Source organism: Ambystoma mexicanum, chromosome 2q (assembly GCF_040938575.1).
Source record: "Ambystoma mexicanum isolate Mex_15411 chromosome 2q, UKY_AmexF1_1, whole genome shotgun sequence".
NCBI lineage: Eukaryota > Metazoa > Chordata > Amphibia > Caudata > Ambystomatidae > Ambystoma > Ambystoma mexicanum.
The window spans coordinates 400,188,173-400,212,153 of NC_090924.1; positions in this window are offsets into that span (position 1 = coordinate 400,188,173).

Genomic DNA, 23,981 nt, shown 5'->3' on the forward strand with positions numbered 1-23,981 from the left:
CTTTTCTTAGAGCGGATATACCAATAGGGGCAGATATAAATGTGATCTCGCTGTACGCGGATGACATGTTGCTCTACGTACAGGAACGGAATCCAATCTACCATACGTGCTGGATGTACTGGATGGCTTTGCTAAAATGTCTAGCATAACCATAAGCAAAACAAAGTTGAGGCTGTTCCCATTGGCTGCTGGCCCAGCAGTGCTGGGACCGCAGCGCCTACGGAATTTAGGCATAGAGTGGGCGGTTGACTCCTTTTGGTATTTGGGGGTGGGTGTTTATCATGACCTTGGGACGGAACATGAGGCAAATACGATGAAAGCGCTCCGTAGAGAGATCTTGCAGAAGCTCCCGCTGTCAATAATGGGCAGTACTGCGCTACTTAAAATGGTGGTGCTTCCGTGCCTGTTGTACCACTTTGTGAACATACCTTATGAAAGCCCAGGGTGTTCTTCTGGGAACTAAACTCAGTGGTGAGAGGATTTATTTGGGGCGGGAAGAGGTGCCAAATCTCGCTGGATGCTCTGAGAAGGGACTACAGAGATGGAGGAATTGGGCTGCCGCATATCGAAGCTTACTATCTTGCCGGTCAACTGCAATTTGTTGTGACCTGGCTGGCTGAAGAAGTCACCTTAGACCTAGAACTGCTCCGAGATGAAGTTACCCCGCTATATCTGAGGGAAGTGCTCTGGGTGGGAGTGGGTTGCCGAGTCGGGGCGCCGGCCCTGGTGGCATTGGGACGGAAATTGTGGAAGAGATCATGTAAGCAGGCAAGCAGGACCGTACTCCGCCAATGCATCTCAGGCGGCAATCTGCAGAGAGAACTGGGAAGTGGCCCGCAGCGTTGGACTCCACTGGGAACCAAAAGGGGTCATCAAATTGGAAGACCTGTGTCGAGAATGTTGTTAGGCTTCACTGAACTGATGGAAATACACAATATATCAAAGGGACAGTTCTTGACGTATCATAAGGTGATTGAATATGTCACGGGCAGATGGTCGGAAATAAAGGCGGGATTTGAGGGGGAAGCCACATCGGATTCCATGTATTACCTGACAGAGGGGGGGGCATGTGGAATCTAGGCTCTATGATGTGATACAGGATTTTTAAGGTAAACCAGGTTTCAATGTGCGGGCTAAGGGCTAAGAGGAGTTAGGCCGGGTCTTCACGGATGGAGAATGGGCCAGGGTGCTGTTATATGCACGCATGGTTTCCAGAAATACCAGACGCACAGTTACAGCTACTATTTACACATAGAGCGTACATGACCGCTCAAGCCATTTCACATTTCCTGGGAGCAGGAGATCAGGGCTGTCCAAGATGTGCGAGTGAGTCAGCCGATATGTTGCATATGTTTTGTCCATGTCCGGTCATCCGTAGTTTCTGCCGGGAAATCGCACACAGGGCCTCAAGAGGTGAGATAAGTATGCATGAGTGGCCACCGGAGGCATGCCTGCTGGGGTTGTTCCTGAGACGACGCGCGGGAACGCATCTAGCAAAGATGAAAGATCTCATCTGCATCTTGGCCAAGTGTAGGATAGCACTGGCCAGGAAGTCTGCAGAAGGCCGACACATAGAGGCATGGTGGAGAGAGCTCTGGAAATGGGCAGAGGCAGAAACGGTGGTGTGGCGTAGAACGGTGGATAGGGGACAAAGGGAGGCTAGCACTGATGTCATTGAATGGAACGCACTGGTTCAAGGGATGTTCGCATCTTCTGACGACAAGCCGCCGTGAGGCCTATGTCACAAGATGTCTGTCAACAGGCACGGATGAAGCTGGGGCTGCAAGTTGGCGGGAAGGGTTCTCAGGCTGGGAGGGCGGGATAGGTATAGCATGTGCAATTTTCGTTGTTTACTGTTTATAAGTTAGGGCTGCTCGGCCCGGAACGGCTGGGCGCCAACGAAGATGCATGAGCTGACATGGACTGTAGGGAGAACATCAGAAGCGAGCGTCTAAATCTCATGGGTACATGAAAAGGGCGGATGCTAAAGAACTCGGAGAATAATGGATCCTAGATAACGCACATTGTATATGATGCGATTGTCTGCTCCCTCTGCTTCTAACCTGATGGCACACAGCTATTTGTTCATTACGGTTCAATTGTACTTTCTTTTTTTTATTTTTTTATTTTTGTGTTGGAAAATGCAAATAAAGTGTTTTTTAAAAAAAAGAAAAAGGGTTTAGAAACAGGGTTTTGGGACAAGACAGTGACTGACTATTTATTTGACATCCTGGCATTTTATGTTGATTTCTTTAAGGCAGAGAAACCCCTCTTAACTTTAGGGACAGAGCGGTCGTTTTGCCAACCCTTTTTCTTGTTAATAAATGTTTATAACAACTGTCATATTTGTGTCCGAGCCTTACTTCTGCACCTTTACAATATGTATATTGTTTCAGTATACCAGTGATTTCTGTTTTCTTTGGTTAACAGCGTGGATTAACTGAACTACAAGCGTTTCTTCTTCCCTTGAGTTAAACCAGACTGCTCTGCCAAAGCTACTCTCTTAGAGATGTTTAGTTTACCTTTTAGTTGTATTATTTCACCATTGGGTTAGATGGTTGCGCATCCTTCACCAGAGGGCTGTGTAAAAATCTCCCTAACAGTGCAGCATTGAGATATTGAATAAACAGTTAATAAATGTTAACTTGGACAAACATTATTGCATATGATCCCTTCTAACAAATTAAATCACTTGACTTATTTAAAAATTCATTATTTAATATTCATGTATGTAGCACACTATTAACTGCTTTTAAAATCCACCAAATCGCAAATGGTGCCATGAACACTGATTGTTGGTTTAGACTACAAAAAAAGGCCAGATAAGAAAAATAAATGTTGATGCTGGTCGCTCCAGGTACTCCAAAGCACAACAGTTCCAGGGCTATATCACCAGCCAATTAGTTTAACAGCTTACAGTCACAAGGTTATAGCAACAAGCTGCTTCTTGCCCAGTGCTTTTCACATGACTATAGTGCCATGCTTGCTATTTGTAATCCTCACCAAAGGAATAGTGTTTGACACACTGCTTAATGAATCGGGTATATAATGCCCCATGTACACTGAGTGTAGGGAAGCCCTTTGCATGCATTAGGGGATCCCTCACTCCCACTCAATCCCTCTATACAAAACCTATAGTGCCATTCCCACTTCGAAGGGGTACATTGCCTTTCACACTTGGTTAGGTGTGCGCCCTAGGAAGGAAAAGGTGCTCAAATACTGAGGCCCCTCAGTCTCAGCCACAGAGGCATAGCTCGCAGTGCCAAGGACATTGATCCTCTGCTCATTTGGCCCCGTTTGAGCCTTAGCACCTTGTCGAGTCTTTCTAGCTAGCTGTAGCCCCTTCTGCTGTAGTCTGTCATCTCTTTTTTTCCCTCTTGTACCTGGCTATCTCGCTCAGAACTCCAGGTCTGCATAATTCCTCTTGCTCCCACCCCTGCCTATCCATTTTGGTTGTGTTCCAGATTTATTTGGGCTATACTGTTTGTCCCCATATCTCTGCTAAATACTGAATGGCACTTTGGGTTAGAACTTTGTAAGGAGTATTTACATTGTTTGTACTCCTCTATAGCCCCTCCTCCAGCTGTCCTGCCCTGATAAAAGAGCTGCTTCCTAGTTTAGCTTCAAATGGGAGTATCATCTTGAACATGGTTTATGCTGGGAGTCTCCTGGTTTCTGCAACACTGTTCATTCATTTGTGTCTCTGTGCTGTAGCTTGCTCCTTTTTTTGACTGAATGTTCTCCTCTGGTGCTTTCAGGATAGGGACCCGCTCTGCCCTGCTGTACTGGAATCTTCCTCCTTCTGTTTTGCTTGAGAGGGAGTTGGTGGGGGCTAGAAACCTTTTCTTTTTGCAATTTTGCAATTTCCCCACCATTGTTTCAAAGGACCCGTTATGGGGGTAAAGGGGCCAGTGGGCCTGGCTGCAGTCCAGGCCCAGTGGCTACCTAGGGTGGCTTGGCAGGGCCTCGGGAATGTGGCAACATGCCATGGCTGTCATTAGTGTTCTCTAGTTTACAATGATGTCATCAGCAATGTCGTAGGTGAGGCCATCAGTGTGCTCGTGGGCCGCTCCACCAGATGCTTAGAGTAACAGTGGCAAAGCTTACCCAATTTCAAGGGTTTCGATGCATTCAATCATCATCTTAATGTTTCTTCAACTAAAGTTCTACCTTGAATATGTAGATATCAGTGATTTGTAGTGCATAGTATTCTCATGTTTTAACTGCAATAGTGTAAAGGCCCAAGAAAAAGTTTATTTGTATACTTCTGTGTGGAAGAATATTTACGTGGCTGTCTCTAAGTGTTGTTAACTGTAATTAGACCAGCTGTTCTAACAGTGGGTATGGCGCTAACCTTTTTCCTGGTTGCAGCCAGCTGGTCATGGTTGTCTCCCCAGCAGTCTTCCCCATTTATGACTTCACTGGCCTCCCGATGGTGGATGTCAAGATGCATGCTACTTAATACCCGGTCACTTGTCAAACACACAACAGAAGTAGCGGACTAGATTGTAGATCCAAATATTGACATTTGTGCCATTTCTGAAACCTGGGTGCATGCTGCTGCGGGTCCTACACTGGTTGGAACTCTTCCAGATGGATATAACATCTTTAGAACTGACCAGTACATCAGTAAAGGTGGGGAGTTGCCTTAATCCAGCATTCCTCCCTTAATATTCGCCAAATAATGGATGGGAATGTTCCTGACTGCGAAGCATTACAGATTAAACTGGCTATTGATACATTATTGTGATATATCAACCACCTAATAATATGCCAGACTTCCTGCTCCCCTTTAGTGTCCTTATTTCACCCTCCTTAAGCCACTCTCTAAAATTATCACTTTAGGGGACCTGAATCTAGGTCTTGACAACCTCTCTGATCCCTTGACTAGATCTGCTAAGGCCACCCTGGATGATGTTTGCTTCTGCCAGTTTATTAAGGAACCTACCCATAGCAAGGGCAGGATTATTGGCATTTCAATAAACAAACTGTCAAACAATAACAACAACTCCTACCCTCTCTAGACCCCCCCCCCCATTTTGTAATATATCCCATTGTGGTCGACCTAGTGTCTCTTTTTGTTTTCCCCTAGCACCTTCTCCTCCTTTCCCCATTTACCTCCCCATTGCATACCCCCTGCCCAATCTTCCTCGTGACATAGTATATAGACCGGTCATCCGCGTCTATCTGGAGCTCTCCCCGTTAACCTTTCTCACCCCTTCTCGTCCCTCCCTCTCCCCGTCTTGCACCCCTTCGTCCTATACCCCTGTTGTCTCATGGCGGTCTCAAATCTTTTGATATGCATAGGTCGTTCAACAATTGACCCCAGTCTGCTGTTACCCCGTCCATCAAGTCCTCATTAGCCCGCAATATCTCCAATCCGCCATACCCCATCTCCGGACATCTGCTTGCCATGACGTCACTGACGGGCCCTGTGGATGTTTCCAGGCTATAGCTATTCAACGTTTAGCCAAGATCAATAGGAATCTAACCATTTTATTCTGTGACTTATGTCTCTTCCCTTCTGAGAGCATTCCCCACAGACTTACCCTTGGGTCACACTCCAGCCTTGTATCCAGTAGTTTGTTTAATAACTGCTTGCCAGTAACCCACTATAATTCTGTAATCCCAGACCATATGCCAGTGCCCTGCCTGACCTATCCCACACCTCGGCATTAATTACTGAAAGTAACATTCATCGCACAGAGCCTGGTTCGGGTCACGTACACTCTGTGTAGCAGGTTAATCTGAATCAGTTGGAATCTAGTGTTCCGTGACAACTTCCGGACCTTTACCCAGATCTTGGTCCATTGCTTTTCCGATATCCGAAACCCTCTGTCCGCCTCCCATTTTACCCTTCACTTTCAACTCCTTGCGGGGTGCCTCCTCCTGAAGTGCCTGATAAATGCGGGAGATTTTCACCTTCCACCACCTGCCTGATCTAATAGCAGTTGCATTAACAGATTGACAGTCTGTTCCTTTGGTATTCCCTCTCATATCTATGCTTGTATCTTAACTACCACCCCGTATGCCAGGAATAATCCCTTGGGTAGCCCATACTTTGCACACCAGTCCAAGAATGTAATCAGGGTCCCGTCCCCAAACAGGTCTCCTACAGCACAGCATCCCTTTTCAAGGAGCCTCTTTGGTCCAATCCTGTTGATAGCCTGCTTCAATTTCAATTCTTAACTCCAGGGCATGGTCCCACTGTACAATCCCTTAAGTCGTCTCTTCTGCGTATATTTCTTCCATACCTCTCTGACAGCCTTAAACACATTTGTCCCCCCCCCTTATTTTCCACCACGTCCTGTAACAGTTCCACCCCTGCTCGATGTGTCAGTAACTTTCCCACCAGCCCCTTCAGAAACTCTCCACCTACATGCCCCCATTCCAACACTATTTGCAGTTGCGCTGCTGTAAAATAGCTCTCATAGTCTGGTAAACCGAGGCCTCCCTCGTATATCAAATATCATAGCGTTGCCAGTGATACGCTCCTCCTCCCCGTGTTCCATAGTAGTTCCCTGATTTTTTTCATTCAACTTTAAAAACCTTTTTAATCATGTACGGCATGTTGGTGAAATAGTAGAGCAGTCGAAGAATTATTACCATTTTACACAGCGCCACCCTTCCCATAAGGGTGAGGGGCAGCCCTTTCCAAAACTGTATTGAGTCACCTATTTTAGACGGTGCCCTTCCTGTATCATGCACAAATGTGTCTTCCATTTCGTGGAATATTCGAATACCTAAATATTTGAATGATTCTGTCTCCCATCTTATTCCCCAGTCCGGCAGGTCATTCCCCACGCTGTTCCTAAATCCTCCCAACAGGAACAATGGGGAGTTTTCCTTATTTATCCTAAAACCTGATCATTTTCGAAAATTCCTGAACACCTCCAGCAGCATTGGCAGATTATCTCATGGATTCCGCACATACAGCAACGGATCATCCGCACAGAGTGAGACGTGTCTCACCATCTCCTGTTGTAGAAACCCTGCCAATGGCTCCAGAGCCATTGAAAATAAAATCGGGGACACCAAGCATCCCTGCCTTGTCCCTCTACCTAGCTCCCATCGTCATGACAGCCAGTTGTTGGTTCTCACCACTGCCAATGGTCTGTTGTATAAGAGGCCTAGCTACCTACAAATATATGTACCAAAACAATACTTTTCAAACAACTGGAATAGCCAACTCCATTCTATGGAATCAAATGCCTTAATGGCATCGAAGGAGGCTAATGCTATCTCGCCTTTTTGGGTTTTGATTTGCTCCATTACATGATGCAGTCGAAAAATATTCATTGTTGTGTTCCTCCCTCCAATAAATACGTGCTGGTCTGGGTGTACCAACTCCGGAGCCACTCTCGCCATTCCGGTTGCCAAGATCTTTCCCAATATTTTCACATCTACGTTCAGCAGTGAAATAGTGATACGCCATACAATCAAACAGGTCCTTCCCTTCCTTCAGCAAGACAGTTAAAATGGATTCCGGCAGGATACCTTTCTCAAATGCCTCATCATACATATTCTTGAGCAATGGGGCCAGCAGACCTACATATTCGGTATAAAATACTACCGGGAGCCCATCACTACCCGGGGCCATACCTTTCTTCTTTGAATGCACTGCCCAGCATATGTCTTCCTGCACTATCGTGCTTTACAATTCCTCACTCCGGTCTGCACCTAGCACTGGTAACAGGACCATATGGATCAGTTTATCCGCCTCTTCCTTCACATGCATTCCCTCACTTGTGTAGAGCTTCCGATTAAAACCCCTGGAACACCTTATTGATCTCCTCTTGGGTACCCACTAATTCTCCCGATCAATCCCTGATTTGGGTAATAGTGCGGCATGGTCGTTCCCGTCTATTAACCAGGCTAGTTGTTTTTCCCTCTTCATCACCCTCCCCATGCAGCCGCACATCTGGTGTGCTGCTATCAAAGTTTGAGAGGTCCACCAGGGTCTTGTTGTATGTTGTCAGAGCCTGGGCCAGTCAGTCCTCAACTTGCCCCCCCTCATGCTGCTTCCCTATCTAATTTTGCCACTTGCTTCTCCAACTCCTTCAGAGCTCCCTGTAACCGTTTCCTTGTACCTACTGCTGTGGATATATGCGCCCCTCTTATCGATGCCATAAAGGCATATTAAAGGAATGGTTCGGTTAAAAACTGTTATTGCCCCTACGGGTCGGCTATGTGTTTTTAAGCCCAAGTCGCTCGATTTTAGAAAAATTTCCTATGGACCTTACCCGAGTTTTCGTCCATTAAACGCACGCGAAAACAGGCACCAGGGAGCTGCCATTTTGTGATAATCCTATCACTCGCCGCATTGCCCTGGCTGACCTGCTTTTGCGGCACTAAATCATATCCCCCGGCCCTGAGCCTGACATTATCAAAACATTAATATTCCCCGTCTCTCTCCGTGACGTTTCTGTGCTGCGTAGGCAAACGCGCCCAGTCGTCTTCTACGCGGCTTCACACAGTACCCGGAAACCAACACAGATCAGCTCACAACACAGCGCGCCACAATTCTGAATATGAAACTGTACTTTAAAATCAAACAGCAACACGGTAAATTTGGTAAAGTACATTTATTTGACATTAAATGTTTATAGAATATTCAGCAATTGCCATATCAACTCCGAAAGTCATTTATTTTCTTTTATCTCTATCCGCAAATCCCTAAAATGTTATTGTGAGTCACGCGCTGTTCCTTTATGGTACACAGGGTGTTGGTTTTCGTTCAAAGAAGCACTTTTGTCGCACGTTGAACCGCAAGGCTGTTGCATCAAGTAGGCACTAGGCCAGCGTAAAGGTTGATATGTTGCTTCTAGCCGCTAGTACCGCGTAAGGGCATATGGGCCCTTGGCGATCGTCCCATAAAATCATCAGAATGGTGCAGTTGTTTACATTAAGCTGCAGCTGGCGGCTGAAGAAACCGTCTGCCGGTGTCTGAAACTGGTGGCAGTGGCAAAATGGAAGTATATACCTGTTTTGAAAACATAAAATTTGTAATTAGTCTCACCAGCCGATCTTTATTAATATTATTATTACGTTATTGCACCCCTCAACACCCCCTTCAAATGAAGTTCTTTCGGCATGGTCCCTGTCTCTCAAGGTCAAAAAACAATAGAACCTTTTACTGCCAGTGCGAGTTGTGGGCCTCTTCAGGGCGCGAGCTGAAAATCAAAGCCGCTGACCTTCACTAGAAATGAGCATACATTCTTTCTTTGCAACATCCCGTAGTAAAGCCATCTGTGAGAACTTGAAGTTTCGAATCCATCTATGTACTGCGCCTCAATGTGCAAATACGAACTGGCTTCTCTCCCATCTGCAACGGCTCGCTTGGCGCGTTTTAAGGCCCCCAATTTTGTCCTCGTTGTCTGCAAGCTTTGAAGCCCCAAAGAACATAACTATTGAGACTTAATTTTTTGGGGAAGGTCAGGGAAAGTATAAAGTACCCCAGGAGTTGAGTTGAAAGTGAGATTTATTGTTTGTTTTATTATTTGCAATACGCAAGCCTCCCCTCGGTTAACAGTGCACAGCATTTATAAGAGATTGCAAAAATTAGTTACATCAACAAAAATATATACATACACATATAGACAAGGTCAGCAATATGAGGTGAATAGAGAGAGAATTCAAAAATGACACCCAGGTAGTTCGGCACCCAGGATGGTGAAGGTAGGGGTTAGGGTTAGCGTACTTTGTATGCACACTGTACAATAAAATTTATTTACAAAAAGACAATCGTATTACAATTATTTAAACCGGGATTTGTACTTCACAACCAGCTCTCCTTTGGGTGGACATGCACAGTGGCAATGTTGGGTGGCAATGGATCAGTGCTCTGCACAGAAACGTTCAAAATTCCATATCTGTGCTTCTCTAATACAGCAACAAATAGGCTTTTGACAAAGTCGAACTCCATTTCCTCATAGACTTGATCACCCATTGCTTACTTCTTTTTGAAAAGGCCTTAGTGTAGCGAGGCATCCTTACATTACCCTTAGCCCTAGATTGTTCACTGCCGAGATTCTCGTTATGGGCCAAGACGGCAAGTAGAGTCCTATGTCTCATGCCCTGTATGCCGAAATGCAAGCGCTTTGGCCTGTACTTTAGGCACATATTGTGGAACACCTCCAAACCTCCAGTGTGACAGAATTCTGTCAGTCCCCTCAAATCTAGAGTTTTATCGAAAACAATCTTCTCAATGGCTTTGTGTGTCGGTGAAGATGGATTCAACCACTTCTTCTTCCGTGCCTCCACTGGGGATAAAGGGCCATGTTCACATTGGTGGAAATGTAGGTTTTCTGACCAGCGGTACACTTTGGTACAGTGGTGCATCAGTGACCGCCATTTTTCAAGTAGTATTTCCACTGACCCTTCACAAGTTTTGGAGCTCCACCAAAGATGGTTGCTGATAGACTGGGACCACTCTGAAATACTTTCCAAACCTTTTTTTTTCCCTGCAGCCGAGATTTTCTTATTGATTGATTTAGCAAGATGCCATACGTCAAATTGATGTTTAATATGTGGGAACTGCTCTCTCATTGTCTTGGCAATTGAAACGTGTCTGTCTGTGGCTATGAGGTCGATGTGCATTCCACTCGATTGCAGATATTCCACTGATTTTATAAATCCTAGTTTCTCCATGGCCACTGAGGATGTACATTGTGTTATCTGCACGACCACCGAACTCGCAATTTTCTTGCTATCCATGTCCTGAAAGTGATAGGTGCAGTACTTGGCAGAAAATCCAGGGCTGTCGCACTGTCCATCGCCGGCTGGCCTGAATCGTTTGCCTTCGAATGTACTTGCTAGAGACGATTGTTAAATTTTCCAAGCATCACTAATGGCCGGAAACAGATAATCATGTTGGTATTTGTAGTACTGCGTTTTTTAAATTAAATGGAGTCCCACAAACTGAAAGAAAGACTTTAACTTTCTAAAACTGGAGCCACTAAAAAGTGATGCAGCTGCACACAGTAGATTGTCTGTTGGCAGTTTCCCCAGCATTGGTTGTGCAGACCATGAGAACGTATGATGTAATCTACAGGCGGCATGTATTGTGACGTTACTGCCTTGTTTTTGACGAGTCACATAAATCAATGGCTTCCCACATACTTTCCCTCTGACGGAATTCCCACATTTCAGCACACTTATAATATCCATCAAACAACTGTCGAATAATATGTATTTGTCCTTTCATTAGACTGTCAGCCTGTGTCCAAGTTGTTTTGGCCTGTGACGTTGAGGACATATCACCACATTTGAAAGAAATATCGCTGCTATCAAGTTCTGATGCATCAGTGAATGCTGCTGCTGGTTCATTCTCTGTCATTTCAACATCTGCTACTTCAACATTGATGGGAGAACACAACAATGTCGACAGCTTTTTTGGTGGCGATTTTTTGGCGGGTGTAGATTGTGTAAATTGATCTGCGACTTCTTCAGAGCTATCTTCAATACATCCAGTATCATGTTGTTGCGGTGGTGCGGTCGTACTGTAGCAATGGTCCAATACAACTTTGCTGGATTCTCCGGACACATTAATTTCATTTTCTGTACATTGGACATGAGCATTCCGAGTCTCAACACGCCGCGTCTGAATTAATAGTTCCTCCATAGCCTCCATAGTGTAAATGGTCTGGCAAGCAACATCTCTCATTCGCTTCACTGTCTGTGTATGTATAGTTTGTAGACCCATGGGTAACTATAGGACAGATTGGAAAAGGGATGTTCAGTTTAAACACAAGATAAAGTATAATACAATTGACTGGAAAAAAACATAAATTAGTCCCCAGCACAAAAACATTTCTAAAGTTATGAACTGTTTGTAACTAACCTTATTTTTGTTTCTTTTCTTTGCAACTTTTTTGACTCGACCTTCAACATCTGCACGCTGTTGCTCCGATACGTATCCGCATGTCTCCCCTTCCTCTTGCGCTGCAACAACTAAATTTTCTGTATCCGCATAGCCAGCACGGATTGAGGCTCCATCGACTCCCTGAAACATAGTATTTTCATTACTGTGTATCAAAATATTGTTAGCATAAAACGCACGTGAGGACGAACACACATGTACATCTCAATAGCCAAACACAATTTAAACATTGTGTGGAACAATCAAACGACAAGTATTCGAGCTCTGATGATTCGATGGAGCTGTCAGTATCCATACCTCTGGCTCTGCATGGACTGCCACGAATGATTGTATTGAAGAGGAGGCATCAGCAACTGCCTGAAACACAGTACTTGCGTTAGTATGGTTTTCAATATCATAAACATAACACACACTTGGGGTCGACGGCACAGGTACATATAAAGAGATAACCACAAATGTTGCATTGTCTAAAAGAATCAAGGAAAATGATCAGATTTAATCGACTTATTTCTCCGATTTCTTTACATCTGCATCATCTAAATGGGATCTTGTGATTGTAGTGGAAGCTCCATCATCTCCCTGAAACACAGTACTTGCGTTAATAGGGAAGAAAGTATAGCAAATGGAATCACGTTATATGATCACGCTTGATGGAGCTGTCAGTATCCATACCTCATGCTGCTGAAGAATATCTAGGGCTGTTGTCAATGTGGTGGACACTTCAGCATCTCCCTGAAAGACAGTACTTGCATTAGTATGGATAACACTAATTATAACTGAAAACAAACACCAGGGGACGACAACTAAGGTGTATATCAATTGGAAAGCACTAACCAAACAATTGGTAAAATAATCACACGATACATACAAACTATTACTTGACATGCATAAAACAAGTCTGTAGCGGAATAGCCAAGTAGGATTACCTGATACGCGCTAGAAGTGGTTGATAACTGCGAGCACGTGACGGAAGTAGAATGTTCTTGCTTCAGATTCAAGGGATAGTCAAGAAGTTGTAAAGGTAAATTGTTTGATTATGAAATGCCAATATTTAAAATTGCCATGTAAGGAGACAGAATACTTGAGTAATGCGCAATTAAGCACAGTTCCCTGTGCCCATATATAGATTTCGTTTGTGGGTTATGAAATCTAAAAATAATATATTGATAAATGTCATTATTCAAAAAGCTATACACTCATATCAATGTCGAAAGTATTACAAATTGGAAACAACACCTAAAATATCAATGAATCCATTTGGCTACCTACACACTACCGCAAGACCTAAAGCTAAAAACGGACACTTGACTCACCAGTGGCGGATTGTGGACGAATAGAGTGGGAATAGCGTTTGCGAGCAATTTCCGTGTCGATCGCCGTTTATTCTTCCTTGTTACCCAAGATGTGGTGTGCATGTTCGAGGGAAAGTGCCGGCTGCAGATGCGGTATCGATCACCCCTCTTGTCCTCAAAGACTTGTTGGACTCTACTTTCCAGCTCATCCAGTGGATGTCCGCAATGTCTGACCCATTCTCTTATTCGATCAACAATTTTCGGGAACACATGCATTGTAGTGCCTTCAGATTTAGCATGGGCCTTCGAAGGGCAACCGATAATCGAACAGGCAGGCATTGTTGAAAATTCTGAAGAGTAAATATCAAGATTATTATAAAACCTTGATGAATAAAAATGTCATAAAAAAGTAAATGAACCATACCATGCTCAATGCAAGGTTTGTTTTGGTCGCCGGAACTATACCAGTTCATCATGTGCGGCTTAGTATTTGCATAAGTTACAGAAATGTTTTAAATTATGTGACTAAACTCTGAACATGTGACTTGTCCCTTGGATGTTCTGTCTTGCACGAAAAGGAACCATGCTTACATTATAGACTGGACCCCCGAAGGATGCAATTCGATGACAATTGTCACAGATGAAAATAAATAGATCTATTGATAGCATAACAATTGAAACTCAAGTCAATAGCAATGAAACCAATGACCATAGCTCTATTGGGTACTGTAATAGAAAATAGATTGAATTGTAAAAATGACCGAAATATGACTAGGATACATGGCCTTACCTTTACCAACAAACAGTTGGATTCAGCAGGCCGAGCAGTATGTTGCAGGAGAACAGGTAGATGGCCACAGGTAGCACACTGACGAGTTTGCTCGAAGCGGTTACAGATAGCACGGCGACGAGCAGATTGGCATAGATCTCAGTGCTTCTCAGGTAAAAGGTTCAGGAGTTGACTTGCAAAGCACAAAGATGTTCTCATGAGACATATCAAGTGGTTTATAAAGTATTAGAAACAGGGGTGTGTTTGAGAATGAATTACGTGTGTATGTTGTGGTATTATGTTTATTGCAGGGGGGCGGCCTGCCTCAGGGGAGGCCTGCCTGGAGGCACGGGGTCTGAGGAGGCCATGTGAGCGATGGCCCCTGGGCGTGGGATACCTTTTGAAGTGTACATGCTGTTTGGCACCTTGGCCGTTTGTGCTCGTCACAGCCCCCCATGCCAACGCTCATCCCCGGGTGCGAACCGCCTTTTGGCGTGCAGGCAAGTGTGTGGGAGCGAGGGGCCATCAGGCCCCTCTCATCCTTTACTTCTCAGTAGAAACTCGTACCAAGTGCCTCCAGTAGTGGGTTCGCCCCTTGCCCTTATGTGATGTTAACTTTGGATGACATTCGCGTAGATGGGAACACTGAGCAGGACACGGGGCATCCATTTTTGTACCCCCTTTCCACTCCATTTTGGTGACCAGGCCTCACTGCGATAGTACAGCGCGCAGAGCACATGGCCCACAGCCTCGTTCCCACTCTGACTGGAAAACTCCAGAGGTATTTGCAACAGCTAATAAATGGAACACATCACTCTCTGAGATCAAGGACCTGCATGTGAACCGGCCTGAACCAAGCACATGGCTCGTTCATATCCACAAACATGTCCTTGCCCACGCACCCTCGCCAGTGGAAACTTACTGCCATTATGACCCTGTGTCCCTGCAAGGTATTCTCCTCATGTGCCAGGCCACTGACCACACCATGATGCCCACCTAGCAGATCCCCAACTAACATTAGACCCCTACTGCAGTATATTGTTGCCTATCAATAACAAATGCCACATACCGGAGATTCTTGTGAGCACAGGCCGACACTTCAAACAGTGTATTATAGGGGTCAAGACCCTTGACCTAAGGCCTGTATAATCCAATGTTAATTGATAGTATAGATATATGTGTGACTTTTATAGAGACATAACCGACTGGAAGACTTTGAACAAGTGTTATTTAGTGCATGCATTATTGATAATATATTATGTTAGCTTAGATAGTGACCACCCCGCTTCACAGCGACCTGAACTTCACCCATTCCGAGCACAGGTGTCTGACGTCCATCCTTGAATGAAGACACACTTGATTGATTTAAAAAATCGAAACAACCGTTGTTAAAATATATGTGGTGTTTTATTTTGTAGCTTATTTTGATGACACAAAAATACAAACTTTACACATTGTACAGTTCAGGTTGCAGCACAGCGAGAGAAAATCCCCTGTACTGACCGCTGTCACTCGGGAACGTTTCTCTTATGGCACGAACGGCACAGGCGGGTATCACTCTTCGAACGCGGTGTCCAAGCCTCCCATGAAGCCACCATGTAAAGGAATGATAGGCCACCAGCCTGTACCACCTGTGAAATGGAATGAAACAAACTGTTTTTAAATGACCAAGATAAGTTTAATAAACGTTTGTTGTCCATGACAATTCTTGTAACTAATGGCATTCTGCTCGGACAAATGCTATCTAGACACTGCACACTATTGAACGACTTTCATGCGTTAAAATGATATGTATATGTAATTTTGCATATAGTAGAAGACCATGAAATGGGAGTGGCATGACGAGCAGAGTATACTTACTCGTTACTCGGATTACGAGGACAAACAGTTGCGCGAAGTTCGTGCATAAGCACCATCATTATCCTCAACGCGGACTGTATGAGGCAGGCTACCCTGAAGTCTGGCAGCTCGGTGATGGATTGCGGTCGTGGCTCACCTTCCGAAATATAGGCCACGCATACCGAGTTTTCACAGCAGCAGCAGTTCTCATCCTCGGTTGGCATTAGCTCGCACCGATTGCATATGCACCAGGTGGAAACACCGTCCATGCAACTAGGTCCAGGCTCTTCAGCTGTTGAATCGTCGTCCCAACTGCCGTCCGAAGACCCATTGTTTTCGCGTGTTTCCCTTTCCAGTAGTTCCTCCTCGATATACTCGGGCTTGTACATGTAGGGCATTATTGTATCCATTGTGTGTTAAACAAACTAAAATAATTGATAGCGGTGGTACTGGTATCTGTTCACACGGGCTACAAGCAACGAAGGTAGCTGACCAGAGCACAGAAACGAGTCACAGAATACTCAAAGTAACATAGAGAGAGGAATGGAATCGAAAATCTGCTGCTGTGTGGTGTGAAACGGTCTGTTTATACTTATTGAGGAAAGAGGCGTCCTGCCATTTCCACGGCGACACATCATTAGCTGAAGCGCAGCGATTGTTGACACGAGACGTGCTTTGGCGTTGTGAAATGGGCGGTACGCGTCTGCTGATGACAGGCTCAGGGGCGGGGGATATGATTTAGTGCCGCAAAAGCAGGTCAGCCAGGGCGATGGGGGAAATGATAGGATTATCACAAAATGGCAGCTCCCTGGTGCCTGTTTTCACATGCGTTTAATGGACGAAAACTCGTGTAAGGTCCATAGGAAATTTTTCTAAAATCGAGTGACTTAGGCTTATAAACACATGGCCGACCCGTAGGGGCAATAAAAAATGTTGACCGAACCATTCCTTTAATTCTGCTGTTGCCACTGACCCTGTGTTTTGCTCAAAGAGCTCCTTCTTGAATCCCATATCCTTCAGGGACCCCCCCTGCATGCACCACAGCCGTCACAGGGCCTCTTCCCTGTCCACAAAGTGCGTCCTAAATATTCTACTCCTTCAAATAGATGAAAGCTTTCCATACCTGCCAAGAGATAATCCAGGCGAGAGTAGGATCCATGTACCCCCAGAGTGATAGGAAAACCCCTGTTCCGCAGCATGTGCCTCCCAACATAGCTCCACTAAGTCTACCTCTTCCATTACTCTGTGTAGTGCAGCTCTCATTTGTCTCTTTTGGACCCCTGACCCTCCAGTACCATCCAGATTCACATCCAATTGGCAATTAACCCGCCCCCCACCCCCCATAAAAACAGGCCATCTCTATATTCCCCTGCTAGTTTCAGTACTGATGGAAAATATTCCTCGTCATCAATATTCGGCACATAAGAATTCACTATGCACAACGTTCATCCCTCCATTCTCCCAATAAGCACTATCGTCCTCCCCACCTCGGCCATCAAAACCTTCTCTGCCTGAAGCGGCACTCCTGACGCCACCCAAATCAACGCCCCCCTTGCCTGTGAGAAATAGGATGTTCCAACCACTTGCCCTCCCTATTGCCTCCCTAATCTCACCAGTTCGGTCCTGGTTAAGTGTGTCTCCTCTAGCAGAGCCACCTGTATTCCATGTGTCTTTAGATATCACCCACTCTCTTTCTTTTAAGGTTTATTCCCAACCCCGGACATTCCCCATTGAAGTTTCCAGATTACATTTGTGACTCTCCCCTGATCTTGTTGCACCCTTCCCTCCTCTCCCTCCGCCTTCTCTGCTATTGGCCCCCCCCTTTGTGCTCGATACTCCCATCTCCCGGCCCCCATCTCGGTCACACCCCCATAACTTTCCAACACCTCTGTGATCACCCTCCCCCATCCCTTCGCCCCTCTACTCCCTTCTTCCCTAACTCTCATTCCTTCCCATCCAACTTTGCCAATTTCCCACCATACCCCCTACCTCCCCCCGCCAATGCCCTCCTCTCTCTCTCGATCCCCTCCCCCTTCCCTTTCCTGAAGCCTCAGGTCTCATAATCCACCCACTGCCTTGCATTGACTATTGACCTGGAGAGGTGGGGGAAATTCCCCCATCAAACCTCCACCGGCACATCATTTGTTCCCCTTTCACTTCTGCGGGGACCCTACACCCTCTGTGCACAATTGTGCCAACTCCAGACAGAGGAAAAAGTCCCCCCTCATGACTTCTTTTCCACTCCTTCCTCCCTCAGCGGCGAGTGATGTGGCGTTGTTTGTGTCTCACTGCATCATAAGTCTGTCTCTGCACTTCTAATGTAAAGTCTGGAAAAATGCGCAGCTTGACATTCCCCAACTCACATTGGCCAACCTTTCGGGAATCCTGGAGAATCGTGTCCCTGTCTCGGAAATTCAGGATCTTGGCCACTATTACCTTTGAAGAACCTTCCGGCGGAGGAGCTCTGCCCGGCACCATGTGTGCATGTTCCACCGTAAAAAGTTTGGAGAGCCCTTTGATCCCGAGGGAATTCAGAATAAGGTTGTCTACAAAGCATACTGTTACATATCAGCCCCGTCCTGCAGTACCTCCCGTTTCTTGTGGCCACATACGGGGGCAAGCGCGTTCCAGAACTTCGTTGTGGCTTCGGTATCGGTTGCCATGGCGTTTGGCCTTACAGCAGAGAACGTCGCATCAGCTGAGAGGTCCCGTGCGTAGAGTGTTTCGGTTTCATTCCGTTCCAGTGCTTATTCCCTTTTCCTCTTGATATTTGACTTCCTGTTTCTTCGACCCACCTTTGTCTACTTGGATTGTCCTTGCCTGTTCCTTCAACCTGATTTTTGAACTCTGTTGCCGACTTCGGATTGTCCTTGGATTGCATTTGCTTTTCCTCCATTTTGATCAGTGAACCCTGTTGCTGAACTCGGACTGTCCCAGGATTCCCACTGTGCTTTCGCCTGTCTGGTGAGATTACTTTTTCTTGCCGCTCTACGCAAATTTGAACTATCTTCCTATGCGGAGTACCACGCTGCACATTACAAGACTGCCTCACCAACTTGGCCTGTGTTTGTGTAATTAAGGTAACCCATCCAATTCTCCTGATTGTTCATTACCTGAAATCATCAGTCTTTCTCATACGTGTGGATTCCTGGAACTATATCATTTATTCTTACCTTTTCTACATCAACCAAGTGCATAGTAGTGACGCTTTCCAGTGTATGCACCATCCCGTCACTAGTGCGACCCTCGTGTCGCCTGGGTATATTCTTCCTTACTAACCTTCCCATTTGTTGTTTTGTAGCTGCCGTTGTTTTCCTTTCAACTGGTACCCATTTTCCCTAGGAATCCCACTTATCAGGTCTGTTGGGGGTTGTATCAGTCATAGTGAGTTGTGGTTATCATTTGTGCATACTCATAGTTTTGGGTTTTCTTGTAGGTTCATCTATTAAGGTCCAACACCACCTCAACCATTGTCGAGGTACTTGGAGAAATATCTGATAGTCTAAATAACTCCATATTGCCTGATTGCTTCTAATCATACTGTGTTTTCTTTGCAGAATTGGTTATTGGCGGTGTGTGTTCTCCCGCTCTTTTAGGCGATAGACATCTCTGCTGGTTTTTACTCAAACGGCAGAGAGGTACATCGTAGGAAAGAGCCCCTCTTAGAGGAAGCCTGAATCACAGAATTCAGGGGAGCTGGAATCCTGGAGGCTGAGCCCGAACCTGTTAAATCCTACCTCCCTCCGCGAGGTCGTCTTACCCAGGCTCCAATCAGCATACGGAGCGGTGAGTAACAGACTCCCACTATTCAGATATTGCAACGTCTGGAACGTCCCTCTGCATCCTCCGTTCTCCAGCATGGGGTCTGGCATGGATTCACATGCTCATGAATATTCCCCGTCGTCAGGCTGGGAATCCTCGGTAAGGAAAAAATCAGTATCAGTTTCGTTTCTGATCTGTCTTTCGTAGTAGTAACCAATCACTGATCTCTGCGTCATACTGACCACAGCCAATGACTGCCCTCTACCTAAGCCCCGCCCCTGGCAGCCATTATCAGATTTTTACCGCACGTTCAAGTGTTGGGATCCTCGTGCTATTGCTCTCGAGCGTTAGTGCTTTTTTTCACGTTTTTTCTCAGAAAAAATTCTCTTTTTTCGGTCAAAAGAGCCTCAGGCTCCACCGTTTCTTCATCCGATCAACGGGGACCCGTGTCGGATTCGTCTACGCCCCTCAAGGGAGAAGATTTCGTCGAGCCACGCTTTTGGAGGACTCCAGAAGTTTCCCAGGCCCATCTCGGACATGGCCCAGGAGAAGGGAAGCTCGACGCCCGGAAAGCTGTTCAGGGTCTGCCCTGGATGCCAGCTTCAGAATGTCTTTGAGGACGAACACTCCCTTTGCCTTTACTGCCTACATGAGGACAAGACGCACGTGGAGAAGGACTGTGCGTTTTGCGGCAATATGTCGGAGCGGACCATGAAGGACCGCCATCAACGTCTCGCCAACTGGCTGGAAGGAAAAATCCCGTCAGGCGAGAAGAAGAAGAAGAAGTCTGAGCGGTCTTCTAAGACCTTTGAGGGCGCCCCGGCGACGGGGGTCCAACAGAAGGCCAAGCACCGCGAGTCCACTGGCACCGGGAGCGCCGAACGGTCGGGCTCTACGGGCGCCAGGCAGGGCGCATCCTCCCCGGCGCCATCAACCACGAGCCAACGCTCGGGTAAGAGGAAGGCCGAGCACCCGGCAAAGCTCCTGGAGAGACCCCGGTCGAGCTCGAAAGCCCCATCGGAAGGGGAGCGAGGCGGTGACCCACCCCCCAAGGAGAAGGCGGTGAGCGCGCCTAAGGTGGTGAAAGCCTTAATCCACCCGGCCAAGGCCTCGAGACAGTTGCGGCGGCCCTGGCTCAGCCTGTGGAGGCTACACCAGTGGTGGCGACCTCGGGGCCCAGAGTCTCCCTGCCACCGTGGAAGGAGTCCTCTTTCATGCCCATCGACAGGTCCCCCGTGAAACCTCCGACGGAGAAGAAAAAGGGGGGGCAGGAGGTCGTCGTGGAGCTGATCGAAGTCTTAAGCCACGGCGTTGGCGTGGAAGAAGACCAGCCCGTCGGGAGGGACCCTGACGTAGGAGACAACGAGAACGTCGAGGGTGCCGACGGGGCTCCTGACCGCCCGTCGTACTCCCCTCAACCAGTGCCGCAAGACAACTCGGCAGCCATTTTGTTGGCTATACAGTCCTTATGCTCGGAGATGAGGATGAGACTGCCGTTATCACCAACGGAGGAACCGCTCCCGACGGGGGACCCGGAGCCAGGCCCTTCTGGGAGCCCTCCCCCTAAGAGAAGGAGGATTCATCCTCCACCTCTTTTTCAGCCATTGCGCCCTGTTCAGCCCTCCTCCCCGTCCACGACACGTGGGGATGATACGGGGACGGACACGGCCGCGACGGGTACAGACGACGAGGTTTACGACGAGGATCTCCCATCGTCACCTCCCACCCGGGCTTCCCCGCCCGACGAGATTGGATCGTTTCACTCCATGATCGCCAGGGCATCCGAGCTTTTCCAGCTCTGCCCAGAAGAGAAGAAGGAAGGTTTCCTTTATCAACGGCGCGAGACCAAGAGGAAGACGGTCCTCGCTGTACCTCTACTAGACGATATTTGGGATGAGGGCCTCGCCCTCCTCAAGAACCCATGCACGACGCCGGCTAGAAGGGATCAGTACGAGAAGAAGTACCGGGTCCCGGACGCGGCCCCCTTGTGCCTTCAGGCACAGCCGAACCCGGACTCGGTCGTCTCTGCGGCGGCCAGGAAGAAAGCGGGGGGGGGGTGCGGCCTCTACGTCGACCTCCCCGCCGGACGGCGAGGGAAACAAATTAGACACGATGGGACGCAGAGTCATCTCTTCGGCAGCGACGACGATTAAGGCGGCCAATGCCTTGGCTATCGTAGCCCGCTACGACAGGGAGTTGTGGTACAAACTGGCCCCCCTGCTGGACTTCCTACCAGGCGACAAGAGGGCGGAAGCCCTAGAAATCTTGCAGGAAGGAGAGGTGGCGTCGGACCACGCCATTACGATTGCGACGGACATCGCTGACACTGGATTTCGCCAGTTGGGCAACGGCGTGTGCCTTAGGCGGTGTGGATGGCTCAAGGCTACTGACTTCCGTCAGGACGTGCAGACAAGAGTCTTGGACATGCCGTTCGACGGAAACAACCTGTTTGGGAAAACAGTGGACGATTCCCTTCAAGCCATCAAGGCGGACACGGAGACGGCCCGGGCTCTTGGGGTTCTCCGGCAACGGCAGCCGCCCTTTCGGAGCGGCGGAGGCAAACAGGGTGCCTCCAAAGGTTCCAGCGGCGGATTTTCCACCTACCGTCAAGCGGCCCGTTCGTCGTCACAGGAAGCTTACAGGGGACGAGGCAAGTCAGGCGGACCCTGCCGTCGTCCCCAAGGAGGACAAGGCGGCGAAGCCTCGTCGAAGCAGGATTGAACCGGCCGCGGGGTCGGGCCCCCACCGAAGAACCCCGGTGGGAGGCCGGCTGGCGAGCTTCGTCAGCGTGTGGGAGTCCATCTCCACCGACCGTTGGGTGCTGGACGCCCTAGCTCAGGGTCACGCGCTTGAGTTTCTAAAGAGGTTCCCGCGCGTCCCCCCTGTGGCCAGAAAAGAACATCACGTCCCTCAACTTCTCTTGGAGGTAAAGGCGATGCTCAAGAAGGGCGCCATCGAGCTCGTCCCAAAGAGGCTTCGGGCCCTGGAGTTTACTGAAGATACTTCCTCGTGAAGAAGAAGACGGGAGGATGGCGTCCCATCCTGGACCTACGGCGACTGAACAAATTCATCAAGGCACAGAAGTTCCAGATGGTCACCCTCCAACACGTCCTGCGTCAACTGGAGGGGGGCGATTTCTTGTCGTCGTTGGATTTGGAGGATGCTTACTTCCATATTCCCATCCTAAAGGGACACCGAAAGTTTCTCAGGTTCGTGGTCCAAGGGCGTCACTACCAGTTCAAAGCCCTTCCCTTCGGATTGTGGTCGGCACCCAGGGTGTTCACCAAGTGCCTCGCACCGGTAGCGACGCAGCTGCGCCGAGCGGGGATCCACGTCTACCCCTACCTGGACGACTGGCTCATCCGAGCAAAGACGAAGGAGCTCGCCGTGGAGCACACGGCAAGGACCGTCCAACTACTCACGGACCTGGGATTCTCCATAAACTACGCCAAGTTCCACCTGGTGCCCGCGCAAGATGCACTGTTTCTGGGAGCGAAGCTCGACACAGTGTCGCTTCTGGCCTCTCCGTCAGAGGAAAGGACGAGGGCCATCTTGGGCAAGGTGCAGCGGATGCTGGTTGCGGACGCGGCCAGGGTGAGGTCCATCAAGTCCCTCCTCGGAATGATGTCTTCTTGCATTTATCTCATCCGCCTGTGCAGGCTCCGGATGCGCCCGTTGCAGGAGTTCCTGGACGCGCGCTGGATCCAGACGACGGGCAGCTTCGAGGAGAGGATCACACTCGACGAGAGTTTCCGACGAGCGATCCGGTGGTGGGGCACCCGCGCGCATCTGACGTCGGGCATGGACTTCCAGACCCCTGGCCACCAGGAGACAGTGACCACGGATGCCTCCCTGGAAGGGTGGGGAGCGCACACCGAAAATCTGCACGCGAGAGGCCTTTGGCTCCCGACGGAGAAGTCCCTCCATATCAACGTCCTGGAGCTCCGTGCAGTGTTTTGGGCCCTCAGGTCCTTTCTTCCGTCCCTCAAGGGCAAGGTGGTGAGGCTCTTCACCGACAACACCACCACCATGTTCTACATCAGGAAGCAGGGCGGTACCAGATCCCCAGCCCTGTCCAAGGAGGCGCAGGATCTGTGGCATTGGGCCATCGCCCAAGGGATGTTTCTCGTGCCATTTCATCTGGCAGGGATAAAAAACACCATCGCCGTCTCGCTCAGCAGAGAGCTGCGCTCGTGCCACGAGTGGGAACTACGACAGGATCTAGTGGACCGCCTCTTCCGACGGTGGGGCACTCCCCAGATCGATCTGTTCGCGACGGCGACGAACTCCAAGTGTCGGCGGTTCGCCAGCAGGTTTCCCCAGCCGAGGAGCATGGGCGATGCTTTCTCGTTCCCCTGGGAGGGCCTGTTTCTATACGCGTTCCCTCCATTGCCATTACTGATCCGGCTCATCAACCAGCTCAAGAGGTCACGGTGCA